The 15,402-nt window shown below is 38.5% G+C and overlaps 1 long non-coding RNA gene across 1 annotated transcript; it reads left to right on the top strand.

Annotated features, from left to right (window-relative positions):
- The first annotated feature begins 267 nt into the window (after nucleotides 1–267).
- Nucleotides 268–14,165, top strand: LOC120536220. The gene is made up of 3 exons (XR_005635067.1): nucleotides 268–302; nucleotides 13,811–13,938; nucleotides 14,106–14,165. It is a non-coding gene; the product is annotated as an uncharacterized LOC120536220 (long non-coding RNA).
- The last annotated feature ends 1,237 nt before the right edge of the window (nucleotides 14,166–15,402 follow it).

Genomic DNA, 15,402 nt, shown 5'->3' with positions numbered 1-15,402 from the left:
AGTCCATGACCCGGAATCCCTCAGTCCATGTGACTTCCTAGCACTTCCGGGTCAGATGAAAACGCCTCTTCTTCAACTCGGAAGCATGTCATTCCCTTTGTCCATGTGACTAGGACGCAATTCTGGGTTGTATGCAAAATACTCGTGTGTATATATATATATATATATATATATATATATCACTTTTTTGCTGTTGCAATACAGGAAATAGGATCCACAAGCCTCTTTATTGCAGACGTGCTGGGCTCTGTTGTCACTTACAGCCAGGCATTTGGTGAAATAAGTTGGGAGTTTCCTTACAAGTAAATCTTGGTTTGCCCAAATGCTGATGCTTTGTCCTACCTATTGCCATCTTGGTCTGTATTTTAATAGAAACCAAATGAATGAGGTACACAATGTACAGTAATTCTAATTTTGAAGGGGTATAATGTATTCATTCGTTCCTTGGAAGTTAGATGTGAACTAGCAGGATGGAATAGGCTTTATTAACTTTATAACTGCTTTAAAATGTCTTTTTAAAGTTTCAATATGCAGAGGGCAGCCTGGTCAGTTTGAGCTATATAGTGAAGAGTTTGCCACCAGTCTGTGGTGTCCCATCCAATAGACCCAGGGGTTCAGCTGAGAGTGGCTAAAGGTAAGACTTTCATCTGGTGGAAGAACAGGGAAAGTAGAAAGTAGAAAGGAAAGACAGTAAGACTACTGCATAATTTAGGTTCTTTCTGTCAGGGTTACATGTGTCCAGACTGCTTGAGGAGGAGCAGCGCCATTCTATTGTGAACATAAAAGGGATGAGTACTGAAGTTGCATTAACAGACTAGACTGTAACAGTTGACTAAAATATTAATTTTCACCTCTAGTCTATTTTTGTAATGTACCTTGACGAAGAAATGGCTTTACAGTTGAACTGCACACAGGTGTCAAAGGTTCCTGCTTATGAAGTCTGTTTTGCTGTACTATTGTGTGATGAAACGGAACCACCAAAACAAATATGTAGGTTTGGGGATTGGGCCCTTATATTGGATTTTCCAGGTCAAGATGATAAATGTAATATTTTATCAGCCATTCGACAATCTGTTGTTGCTTTTCTTGGCTTTTATACAAAATGTATTCAAAATGGCTACAGGAAGTGATGATAACAGGAACTGACGTCATCATGGCGGGACCGAAAGTGACATCATCAGCGGGAGCCGGAAGTGATGTCATCAACAGGAGCCAGAAGTGTTGCTATGGATGGTGAAGTGTATGATGAACCATGGTCTATGGAGTTTATTGTTTCTGGTATGCGATTATTTCTCTTCTTTAGTTCTGCAGGGTCAAAAAGAGAGGCATTAACACCATCATACAACCCCCCATCTTGTAACCATTCACTCACCTCTGGGCCTGTTGATTGCCTCCTAAGCGCATCGGGTCGGGCGGCCTTAACCGAGATGTTGAAGATCCAGGAGAGAGCATCAGCGTTGGGTTGAAGAGAACCCTGCCGATAAGTGACCTTGAACCTGTAAGGTTGTAAATCCAAGAACCACCTGGTGACACGAGGATTAGACTCCCGATCCAGGGCCATCCACTGTAAAGTGTCATGATCTGTCACGAGAGTGAATTCCCATACCAACAGGTAGTATCGGAGATGTGTCACAGCCCACAGCCAAGGTCTCCCGTTCCACCGCTGCATATTTGGTCTCCCTATCCATCAGTTTCCGGCTGAGGTATAAAACAGGGTGTTCAGCACCATCGATGCATTGGCTCAACACAGCACCGAGTCTTGTGTCCGATGCATCGGTCTGGAGGATAAAAGGACAACAAAAGTTAGGAGATTTCAAAACAAGTGCTGAACAAAGGGCCAACTTTATGTCACGAAATGCAGCCTCAGTACAATCATCCCATACCACTTTAATAGGAGCCTTTTTCTTTGTTAGGTAAATAAGAGGGGCAGCTCCCTCGGAAAAACAAGGAACAAAACAATGATAATAATTCTCCAAACCTAAGAAAGCTTGTACCTGGCTCTTAGGAATCGGACGGGGCCATTTAATGGTGGCATCAATTTTAGAACACTGTGGCTGAACCGATCCACCACCCACCAGATAGCCTAAATATTTGGCCTCATTTAAGCCAAAGAAACATTTCTTCGGGTTAGTATGAAGCCCTGCTTTAGCCAGTGTGAGAAGAACGGCCTGCACGTGCAGTACGTGTTCCTCTCATGTGCCAGAATAAACGACAATGTCATCCAGGTAGGCGGCACTATAGGAATTGTGGGGCCGTAGCAGTGTGTCCACCAGACGTTGAAAAGTTACTGGAACCCTGTGCAGTCCAAATGGAAGGACCCTGTACTGCCAGTGTCCACTAGGGGTACTAAAAGTGGTCTTTCCTTTAGCAGAATCCATTAAGAGAATTTACCAGTACCTTTTGTCATGTCAATAGTAGTTAGAAATTTAGCATTACCCAATCGCTTGAGGAGGTCATCCACTCAAGGCATGGGATACGCGTCAAATTTAGAAACCTGATTGAGTCAACGGAAGTCATTACAGAACCTCCATGACCCATCTGAGTAGCAGGCAGTGTAGGCACTGTCAGTTTTGTTGCAGTTATCACTAGCAGCATAAATGTCTAAGTACTTCTCTAGGAGATAGTAAAACTGTAGTTATTTTACAAAATAATCTGTACTGCATTGACTTAAAATTGTAACCGCCATACTTGTAATCACAAATTGAGGCAGTGTAGTCGTGCTTTCAAGTGTTAGTGCTGTCCTTTAACTTTGCGGTGCTGGATGACAATTGCACTGAGTGGAGACATTGATGTGGGCCAGGTAGAAACCTGGATATTGATGGCATGATGACCGTGGGCATGGCTTGATCCCAGCAACAGGCACTTGTCCCCGGTGCATGCACAGTGTTTCCTCCTCAAAATCCAGGATCCCTCTTTATACTGCTAAAAAAATCAGCCCCTAAGATACACCGGCTCAACACACAGGCCAATTTGAACTTGTGGTATAAGTAGATCTGCCTGATAATAATCCAGAGGCCACCTGAAAACCAGTCCTCAGAAAAACAGAGGTAGTGATAGTTGGGGACTCAGTCATTAGGGGGATTGAAGCAAAGGTTTGCTCCAGCTATAGTCTCTCATGGTGTGTTGCCTTCTGGGTGCACAGGTGGGTGACCTCCTTGGAAGGGTGGATAGGCACTTGGCCAAAGCTGGGGTAGATCCAGTTGTCATTGTCCATGTTGAAAAAAAATAACATAAATAAGGGGTAGTCTGTCAGTTCTGCAATCCAAATTAAAAAAAGGGTAGAATTAGTTGCCAGGAGAATTAGGTACCAGGCTGAGGAGCAGAACTGACAAGGTAGTTTTCTCTGAAGTTCTGCCTAGGCCACGTGCTAGTCAAAGTAACCTGAGACCAGATGGCTTAACGTGTGGCTAAAATCTCTGTGCAGGATAGAAGGGTATAGGTTTGTGGGGCACAGGGACTCCGTTTGGAACAGATGGGACCTGTTCTACCGTGATGGGTTACATCTGAACTGGAGGGGCACCCATGTGTTGGAGACATGTATGAGTTGGCTAATTGAGGATTGTTTAAACTAGGAAATAGGGGCCAGGGAGTTTAAGACAGGTTAAGTTTAGAATTGTACATGGTGGAACAAACCCTAGTGTGACAATAAAAATGCATAGTAAAGTAAATTCTAACCCAATGTTTAAATCTAAATGTAAAAGGAGTCATACATTAAAAATAGCTTGTCTTAATGCTAGAAGTATCAAAAATAAAACAAGTGAGTTGTATGTAAAGGAGCATAATTATATTTTAGCAATAACAGAAACCTGGCTAAATAGCAATGATGAAGATGAGTAAAACATGGAGGGATACACACTTTTTAGGAAGGATAGCCTTAACAGAAAAGGAGGTGAGGTTGCTGTTTAAGTCAGACAGAATTTAAATGCAAGTCCTCTTCAGTTGTGGCTTCACCTGTAAAGCATTAGGGAAAGAGGCCTTACATTAGGAGTTTGTTATAGTCCGTCCAATGCAGACACAGTAATTTCAACACAAATAATTTTAGTAATACTGTATTAAATTTATTACATTTAAATTAAAATATTAAATTTATTAAATTATTGTGAATTTCCCCGTGGGATTAATAAAGTATCTATCTATCTATCTATCTATCTATCTATCTATCTATCTATCTATCTATCTATCTATCTATCTAAAAAGGCAAGTTTACTCGGGGATATTATAACTCTCCAAATATTAACTGGGATAATCTTGCAAAAAGCAGAGCACAATAACAGGAGTTTTAAGAAGTAATCAGTGGCTGTTCTTTAACACAGTATGTTAAAACATGAATGTGGGGTGAAGTTTGTGTAGATTTAGTACTTTGAAAAAATCAGGATAGAATTGAGGGTGTAGAGGTGATTGAACCACTAGGTTCAAGTGACCGTAATATAACACAGTTCTCAGTGTTTTATAAGAGTGTGGATGCAAAAACTAAAACTAATTTAACTTTGGTAGGACAAATTTTGAGCAAATGCTTCAATGTCTAAGGAGGATAAACTGGGATAAGCTTTTAAGTATGAAGAAAAAGGAGGAACAGTGCAACAACTTTTACATGTAATGCAGGACAGGTACATACCTAAATTGGGAATTTACAGACAATTAAAAAAAAAAACTCCCCATTGGGTTAATAAAGAGTTAAAAAAGAAGCTGAAAAGGAAAAAATGATGTGCAAGGTGTATAAAACTAATAACTCCAATGTGAATTGTAGGGCATAAAAGAACATGGAGGCAAACATTAAGAAGGATATTAGGGAGGCTAATAGACAGTTGGAGAGGAATACAGCAGAAAAGGTGAAAAACGACACAAAGAGAATCTTTCAGTATTTTACTAGTAAAAGATCAGTCAAGGAGGAGGTGAACTACATTCAGGAATTGTAATGGGGAATTAAAAATTTCAAACAATGAAATAGTGGATGCTCTAAATAAGTATTTTTCTGAACTCTTCAGAAGTGGAAAGTTGATAACCTCCCAACCGTAAATGGGATTACTAAGGAGGTACTGAGTGGTTTGGAAATTGTACAGGAATAAATACTGCTCATCTTAAATAGACTGAAATCAAACAAATCACCAGGATAAGTTGATATTTACCCCTGAGTTCTTAAGAAGGCTTGTGAATATATATATAAACCCATGACACATATTTTTAGGAAGTCACTGCACGCTAGGGAAATTCTGAAGGTGTGGAAAAGGGCAAATATCATCCCTTTATATAAAAAGGGTGACCAGGCAGATCCAAGCAACTATAGGCCAGTAAGCTTAATGTGCATCACAGATAAAATTAATGGAACAAATTATTAAGGATAACATTGAGGCAAATGGCAAGTACTGGAGGTTTTCTGAACAGGTTTCAGAAGGGACTTGGATAGCACAAAGGCTTGAGCAGATTTGTGGCAGATGAAGTTTAATGTCAGTAAATGTACGAGGGGGTACCCAAAAATAACCAGAATTTTGTTGTTGTTAGGTTGGTACTTGTAGTACATGATTGGGCCGCTAGGGTGATCTAGTTACACTCCTCACAAGTCAGTCTGCCAAGTGCCATCAGTCTGGAAGGTTGTGCTTGTGTTCAGTGAATTTTGTAAAAGTAGTTTTGTGCAAGCGTCGTTTTTTTATGATGGCTGATTATCGTGAGCAACACACGGCAGTGAAATTTTGTTTTCTTCTTGATAAACGTTTTGCAGAAACTATTGTTATTGAAACGGTATGACAACCCTGAACCACACACCCTACTCACCAGATTTAGCTACGTGTGATTTCTTTTTGTTCCCTCAGATGAAAAAAGACTTGAAAGGAAGGCGTTTTGCTGACGTCGAAGGGGTAAAACAAGAAACGACCAGAGCATTAATGGGCATTATTTCAGACAAATTTAGAAAATGTTTCGAACAATGAAACATTCGGTTAGATAAGTGTATTTCCGCCAATGGAGAGTACTTTGAATGAGACTAATTGTAGTTTGTACAGAAAATTAAATTGAACACGTTTTAAAAATATTTCCGGTTATTTTTGGGTCCCCCCTCATAAAGTATTAGACAAAAGAAGTAAAAATGTTAGGTTTGAATACACAATGGGAGGTCTGACAATTGACAGTACACCTTATGAGAAGGGCTTCGGAGTTTTAGTGGACTCTACGTTATCAACATCTAAACAGGGTTCAGAAGCCATTAAGAAAGCTAACAGAATGTTAAGTTATATTGCACAATGTATAGAGTGCAAGTCCAAGGAGGTTATGCTCAAGCTTTATAACACACTGGTGAGGCCTCATCTTGAGTACTGTGTGCAGTTTTGGTTTCCAGGCTACAAAAAGGAAAAAGCAGTGCTAGAAAAAGTCCAGAGAAGAGCAAGAAGACTCATTCCAGAGCTACAGGGGATGGATTATGAAGAAAGATTAAAACAAATCTGAGCCTTCTCAGTTTAAGCAAAAGATGATTAAGGGGTGACATGATTGAAGTGTTTAAAGTTATGAAGGGAATCATAACTGCTATTTTAAAATTAGTTTATCAAGAACAAGCGGTAACATTTGGAAGCTTGTTAAGGGTAAATTTGCACAAACATTAGAAAGTTTCTCTTTACACAGTGACCATAGTCACTTGGAATAAACTACCAACTAGCCTGGTAGACAGTAAGATTTTAGGGATTTTCAAAACTAGACTTGATGTTTTAATAGAAGAATTAAGTGGATAGGACTAGTGAGCTTTGTTGGGTTGAATGGCCTATGCTCATCTAGATTGTTCTAATGTAAAAACACAAACACACACACACACACACACACTGAAACTAATGTCAGGAAATGCATCAGGAAACAAAATCTCCCCCAAGATGCCTCATTTTGAAACAGCGGGCTTTAATATAAATGGCAGAAAGGGATAATTTCAGATCAGTGATTATTTAATTCAGTATTAGCATATTAGTTGGGATATAGCGGGTTGGATACTGGATGGATGGATATTAGCATGACTGACACTTATATAAATGGACTTCTGTTCATACAGCATTAACCTTATGTCATTAACACATTAGCCTTATAAAATGATGTAGACAGAAACATTTCACATGACCTAATTCAGGTTTAAAACTACATGGAAAATGAATGCAACTTACTGCATGCAACAGAAATAATTTTGAGATACTAAATATGATAAAATGTATGACAAGATGAAATTCCAATGCATATAGAACCAGTATTTAGAAAATGTATTGTTGAATAATGAGATTTTTTTTATTAATATCAAACATGTAAATTAGGTTCCAAATATTAATATTAATAACATTTTTTCTAACCACAGTGTGGTCAAGCTGAAACAGGAGAAAAGCATTTTAAGATTAGGGGAACTCAAATGTAAATCTTTGCACAAGATAGGTGAAGGAATTCATAAATAACATTGTCTTATGAATCTTTAATAGATAATAAAAAATTATAATAATAATAATTGATTTAATAGTTTAAATACTTGAAATCAACAGTACAGAGTAATGGGGATTGTGGAAGAGAGGTGAAAAAGAGAGTGCAGGCAGGGTGGAGTGGGTAGAGAAGAGTGTCAGGAGTGATTTGTGACAGACAGGTATCAGCAAGAGTGAAAGGGAAGGTCTACAGGATGGTAGTGAGACCAGTTATGTTATATGGGCTAGAGACGGTGGCACTGACCAGAAAGCAGGAGACAGAGCTGGAAGTGTTACAGTTAAAGATGCTAAGATTGAGTTGGGTGTGATGAGGATGGATAGGATTAGAAATGAGGACATTAGAGGGTCGGCTCAAGGGTGACGGTTGGGAGACAAAGTCAGAGAGAGGAGATTGCGTTAGTTTGGACATATGCAGAAAGAGATGCTAAGAATAGAGCTGCCAGGCCTATTCAGGCCTAAGTGGACGTTTATGGATGTGGTGAAAGAGGACATGCAGGTGATGGGTGTGACAGAGGAAGATGTAGAGGACAGGAAGATATGGAATAAGATGATCCACTGTGGCAACCCCTAACTGGAGCAGCCGAAAGAAGAAGATGAATAGATACTGTCGACACACTACAGGAAAATATGGAATTGTTAAAATATGTGGAAGTACTATTTCATTAATTGCAAAGAACCACAACAACTATTGCACCCAGGAATACACAAGGGTTATTAAAGTTTTGGAGTTCCTTCAGAAAACAAGTTTCGGTTTAAATCATAGAGTAAAAGATTTTATGTGATACAAAAAGGGAGACTGTGCTCAGCTGTTCATCAGTCTAATATATAAAACTGAATGTGTGTTTGTGTTTATCCTGTACCAGCAAACCAATCTCAGCCAAATTTTGTAGCCCTTATTTGTTCATGGAAATTCCACCGGTAATGTGTCCTTCCAAAATATTTCCCCTTGGGGAACTTAATTCAGTGAGCATATCTGAGAGTTATTCATGAAGTGCAGCAGGAGACATTTTGAGAACTTAACACAGATATGCAAACTTGATCCATACCCTTGGTTAGTCAGTAAAAATTTGATTTGGTGTCAAAATGTTTCCCAATGGGGAATGCATTTAATGACTGCACCTGCACATTATTTCACCCGAGGAAGCACCCGACACCCTTATTACACATAAACTAAACCTGTCAAGAACACACAAGAAGTTTTATGCTTCTGTCTTATATGAAAGAATGGGAAATTGCCATCTAACCTTATAATGGCCCATTTAATATAAATGAATTAATGCTGATCGTCAGATGAAGTGAAACCACTAAAGTTCTCAGGTTTTCAGACTCTCCTTTTAGTTCATCCGATACAGGCCAGGGTAGTCAGTCTCATGCCCAGAAAGCTACAGAATCCCCATTTAACACTATATGCACTTTCTATTATACACCCAATTTAAATATGCAATTATTTTCCATTTTTAAGGATTCTACATTCAGTAGAATCATTTTGGTCATTTTAAAAGCTAAATCTTTTAATTTTTGAGGTAAACAACATTACAAATGCCGATGACTTTTCATTAATAGTAACAAATAACACTCACTATCTGAATATTAATATTATGTTAGTATGACATTTCCCTAAAGCTCCAGCTAAAATGATTGCATGTTCTCATTTTTCTAATATTTTTACAAATCACTAGCCCTGGATATCCTGTGATCCACACGCACGCACACTATGCTAATTTGAAATTGCCAATTAACCAATCAAATAAATCTTTAGTGATGTGGGAGAATAACCTTGGGAACCAAAGAAAAATCTACACAAGCACAAGGAGAACAAGTAAATTCCACATGGACAATGGCCGAGTGCAGGATTTGAATTGAGCACGCTGCATCAATGAGGCACAAACCACTGTGGTATCATACTGCAAATAAATTAAACCAGACAGTATTTATTAGTAATAAAAAAAACCTAATTGGAACATATTTCCATTGCTTTGAAAGTGAGAAAGGATAATGAATAGTAAAATGCCATGATGTTGTAGCCTTTCTGAAAGTCAAAAACATTACATGTCCTCATATCACAGACTGAACGAATTTCACAATTTATAAATTATTTCATTAAAACATATTGTTGCTTTAACATTTTCATCTTTACTTCTTTCAGCAAAACAATTACCACGTTGTTTTTCCTAATATTTTACTACCAAGTTACAGCGATGAAGTAATGTTATCAATTTCTTATTGTATAAAACTTGTTAGATTTTGTTAATTTTTTTCTTTCTAAACTTTCTTTGCCTATTTAATGAAATTCCATCAAACATCCATGATAACTTGAACAACAATATTGCCAAGTCAAATATCAGAAAGGTGACGGAACAAATCATTTACAACACAAGTCAGATATTAAAGGTAAGCTTTACTTGGCAGCGTCACTAACTTAAAGGTAGGATTTTCCATTCATTTATGAATTTTTAAACCTTAATTTCGCCTATTTCCCAGTCTCTCTCTCAACCCTTTACTACTCGAGCTGGTCTATTTTGTACACCAATCTCGCTTATTTTACCATCGTCCTTTGATTTGAACCGACTGGCAGAATCCGCCATCTGTTCTCAGCTTGATTCAGTTTTTTCCCTCCAGTGTTTTCCCAGTCGGTTAAATGAGTGGATGCACAGTCGCAAGTCCCATATAGTGCATTTGGTTCACCGCACGGGTACTTACGTATGTATGACAACGATGAGATGTTTTTCGTGCAATGACTTTTTCTGCAAAGCACATTTAACAAATGAGGTGAAATGAGTTACGTGTGCAAATCCTGCAGTGAATGAAAGTGAGACCGGTGACGAATGAGCACTCGAGAACTGGATCAGGGTTTTTTTTCCCCAGATAGTCCTAGACTATGTCATCCTATTCATTAAATTACATTAAAAATATGTACAATTTAATATTATTACAATAATTTATAAATAGCCATTTTAACACTGGTGTATAAAGTACACTGCGCAGGTTCTTATGACAGGAGAAATGGTGCGACCAGTTAAAGGTTAACACATCAATTAAACCAGACAGTATTTATTAATAATAATAATAAAAAAATTTTATTGCAACATAATACCATACTTTGAAAGTGAGAAGGAATAATGAATAATAAAATGCCATCATGCACTATCCTTTCTGTAAGTCAAAAACATTGCATGTCCTCGTATCACTGACAGAATTAAAGTCACAATTTATAATTCTTTAATTAAAAATATCGTTGCCTTAACATTTTCAGTTTTACTTCTTTTGGAAAAACGATTACCACATTGTTGTTATTTATATTTTAGCACCAAACAATAGCAAAGATAATCGTATATGATTTCACAATAAGTTAGATACTGTTAACATTTTACTTCCTAAAATTTCTTTGCCTAATTAATAAAATTCTATCAAGCATCCATGATAACTTGCACAGCAACTTTGCCAAGTCAATTACCAGAAAGGTGAAGGAATAAATCCTTTACAACAAATTAGATTTTCAAGCTAAGCTTTACCTGGCAGAGAGTCATTGACTAAAAACAAGTATTTTCCATCCATTTGTTAATTTTTAAACCTTAATTCCGACTCTCTCTCTCTCTTTATTCATATAACGATCACACACTGACACAACCTATTAAGGAGCATCGGGCACAAAAGAGCAACTCCTGAAAACCGAAGAGATAACTTCGAAACCGCATGGCTTTCGTGTACCAACCTTTCAAACATAAAATTAAACGCTATGTTTTAAATGAAAACCAAGATCGTTCCAAATTAACGCTTTTCGATGTTAAATTGATTTTAATTAAGTGCAACTAAATTTATTCATTTAGTTAAAATATAGCAATTGCAAAGACTGCTCCGCTAAGCTAATAAACGCAAACACGTGCAGATTAAACACTTTCAAACACTTGTTAAACTGGGACGAGCTAATCCGCCATCCGCCTCCACCCAAGCCGGGCCACCCCACGGGCCCCGGCCATCCGCCACCACCCAGGCCGGGCCACATCTCGGGCCCCGGCTATCCGCGACCAACACCCAGGCCGGGCCACCCCTCGGGCCCCCATCATCCGCGACCGACACCCAGGCCGGGCCACCCCTCGGGCCCCCATCATCCGCGACCGACACCCAGGCCGGGCCACGGCCCCCGTCCGCCAAGGCCACCATCAAAGCCAGAGACTGAAGATTCTTGTGAGAGTAGTGAACCACATTTCTTCTTGGAAACGCAGTCTCCCTATGGAATCGGTGGTGACTTTGTTAGTGCTGGAGAGATGAATGCACTTTCACGTCCACGACCTTCAGGTAGCTTATTTTAACTACAACTCTAATGTATAAGTTTTAGTCCAATTACACTAAACACAATACTCTTAATGTTTGAGAAAAATCAAAATGTAACAAATTTGTAGGTTAATATTTCTGTTCATTTTTTAAGTGCAGTTCATAAATATAGCAGCTTGTCAGTTGTGCAAGTTTGTGGTGACACACATTTGCCAATAACACATTGTGAAGTTCTATGTTTAACCAATTAAGTGTGAAATGCTTGTTTTTATTGCTGCTTCTGTGTTAGTGCTTAGTTGGACTGAATATTTGACAGGAAAAGTAACCAGTAAGCATTGCAAACAAAGCTAACAATCCAGACTGTCCGTAGGATGCCGGGTTCCTGATGAGATGCACATTCCTTGTGGTCCTGCTCATGTGACTCCTGAAGCTTGCCTCTCACTAGGCTGCTGTGCTGATATCCAGAAGTCGGTTTGCTTTTATCCCTTGGAAGGTATGACAATCAATTTTTTGAATATTTGTCGTAGAGTAACTTTTCTAGAAGACTTATTTGCATAATCTCCAGTTATCGTGTGTTTGGTTTAGATCCCTCAGACAAGCATTGAGCTTTTCCCTCCCATCTTGACCTGGTACTCTTATCTCTGGAATTTAGATTAACAGCCTATCTACATCTGGTGGCTTGTTTTACTTGTATGAATTATTTTTCATTCAACAGCTTGCACAAAAGACAGCAACTTTGTGTTTGTGGTTTATCGCAATTCAACTTGGCCAGAGATCAATCTTCACACCTTGAGAGTTGGTCAGGAGGCATGTCCTCCCTTGGTGCTGACTGAAGACTTTGCCTTCTTCAAGTTTGGGTTGGGAGAATGTGGAACAAGTATGTTTGTAAGTAATGGTGCATTTGCTGGAAGTTACAGTAATGAAAATTCACCTCATTATTGAGAAGTGCAAAGGAATTTTAACTATGTACAGAAACCTGCATAATGAGTTAAGTGGCCCAAAGCCCTCATTATTCTCTTTGCATATTGAGGGCTTTATAACAGTCCTTCCTTGGCAGTGTAGAGCTTTCATACCTGTCTGTTTTGGTTCCCCGGTTTTCTTGGCTCATTCCTCTTTGAGTTAAAGTGAACTGCTAGCAAGCTACAGGTTTCTGTTTGGAACATGGAATATACAATATATTGCTTACACAGTAACCCACTTTGATCCAAGTCTAAAGTCTAGATCCTTTACTGCTGACAAGGTTAGCCATAGCAACTTCTACATTCATGTATATCTAAAACAGATTTATTCATACATCATGCCTACATTTCTTCAGTCTTCATCCTTTATCAACTGCTTGTCTGTGTACCCTGCCTTTTTAGATTTCCCCCCTTGCCACCAAGGTTGTCGTGTGTGTGTATATATAATATAATATATAAAATATGAGGAAGAGTAACCTAAAACTACAGGCTTCATTCTTAATGCCAAAGACTGTATGAACACTGAAGGCATTGGAATTTCATAATTCATGAATATGACCTTTACTTGCTGTGGTATAAAGCTGGTGTTTGAGAACTTTGTTTGTTGTTTTGATGTCCTATATACTAGGTTGTTGTACCGTGTTAGCCATTATGAATGTAGAGAAAAGCCAAGCAAAATGACACCTTTTATTGGCTAAGGTCCTGTCCTATATATAAATTTATGAATTTTTTGCTGTTGTAATACAGGAAATAGGATCTACGAGCCTCTTTATTGCAGAAGTGCTGGGCACTGTTGTAAGGAAACTGCAGACTTATTTCACCAAATGCCTGACTGTAAGTGACAAGTAAGTCTTTGGTTTTCCCACATGCTGATGCTTTGTCCTGCCTATTGCCATCTTGGTCTGTATTTTAATAGAAACCAAATGAATGAGGTACACAATGTAATTCTACTTTTGAAGGGGTTTAATGTATTGGTTCCTTCCTTGGAAGTTAGAATATTGTGAGATCAATTATGTACTGACATTTTGCCTTGGTTAGTAGTGACCTATGAAAGTTTAACTGTGTACTAGTTTTAATAAAGCCTATTCCATCCTGCTATCACTGAAAGTTCATAAACTGAACTCCTTTTGAAATGTCTTTCTAAAGTTTCAAGATGCAATGCAGCTATTCAGAGGGCAGCCTGGTCAGTTTAGGCTACATAGTGAAGACTTTGCCACCACAGTCTGTGGTGTCCCATCCCATAGACCCAGGGGTTCAGCTGAGAGTGGCTAAAGGTAAGACTTGCATCTGGAGGAAGAATGGGGAAGTAGCTTAATCCCCCAACCCTCCTCACTCCCCTGCCCAAGGTATTCTGGAGTTAATGGGTTGAAAAATGAAGTGTTTGAATCCTGTGATATTCCTGCTGGTGCTTGAATTACTAATACTCTCTGGTTCATTTCAGATAAATGTTACACCCAGTACTATCCAGAAACTGGTCTCCCCTTAAGATTATTTCTAGGATGGACTTTTCCTCCTGCCACTAGAGCTAGGCAGAAGATATTTTAATGTTTCCTATTTGTGTAAATAGTAATTTCATAATTTTGCGTCAGTCTTACCGTATTCTCTTGTCTCAACTACTTAAGCGATGCAAAGTTACCGAAGGAGGCCCTTAATGTCCCGTTTTCAGTTTTTTTTCTTTTACTTAAAATTTAGTAGTTAGAAGTCATGAATAAAATCAAACCTGTTGCATTTAGCAGGTTAAACCATTAATATTTAATAACATTTGCTGCATTTGGCACGCAATACTAGGCTTTCTTGGGACACTACATATTTGTAGTGTTTAGATATAAATGCATAAGGATGTGTTTTGCTATGAGCCTCATTACAAATGGATATAGGGCTTAACCATTTAGTCAAATTACTTTCAGGTTGGGTCTAAGATGTGAATACTAATGTATACTTAGTTGATGCTAAGGAAATAGCATTTGTGCATTGTGAATGGTCATATTTGGAATCTGCATGTATGCTTGCATTTCAGTCACTACTTTGATTGTGACTCAGTTGGTAAAATTTGTTTGGATGTCTAGTAGTCCAGGTTACAACTCTCTTGGGTATTTGACTGCTATAGGGCTATTGGAACTCAGTGAGCAAACAAAGATCTAGACCTGAAGCAGATACAGTAGTTCAGGCAATTTGTATGACTGTGTGACCTGCTCCCATTTGATACCTGTGGTTTTTAAAATCCCTTTTCAGTTGTCCCAACACCTTGGACCCTTCACCTTCACATCTACAGAAGTCTCCACACAATCATTGCCGGAGATTTGAGGTGAAAACCTTTCAATTTGTGGACCGTAGAACAAAAGCATATTTGGATGAAGAGGCGAGTCTTTAGGGATTGGAGCTATGCATCTGCTTACTCCTTGTTACAGATTTAACTCAAGTGGTGCATATTTTAAACATGGCTTCATTTCCCTTTTCAGATTTACATCCTCTGTTCTACAGAGATCTGCTCCCCTATTGAGACTAGATGTGATGGTGCTTGCTTTGATCATGCAGGTAGATTCCCACTGAAAAGTAATTTGCAACTTTTAAAATTTCAGCCAGATTTTTGGAATGTGATACAAAGTATGGTGGAAAGTTCATTTGAACATTAAGGATTACAATTGAAAGGTCAGTCAAAATACTAAGCTGTTTAAATGTTGGGGCTGGTGAACATGCAAAGACCACCTAACCAGAAGCAGGATTTGATGCTGGGATAC

The sequence above is a fragment of the Polypterus senegalus genome, chromosome 10, assembly GCF_016835505.1.
Source record: "Polypterus senegalus isolate Bchr_013 chromosome 10, ASM1683550v1, whole genome shotgun sequence".
NCBI lineage: Eukaryota > Metazoa > Chordata > Cladistia > Polypteriformes > Polypteridae > Polypterus > Polypterus senegalus.
The sequence above is the reverse complement of the archived record's forward strand: the minus strand, read 5'-3'. Positions and strand labels throughout refer to the sequence as shown.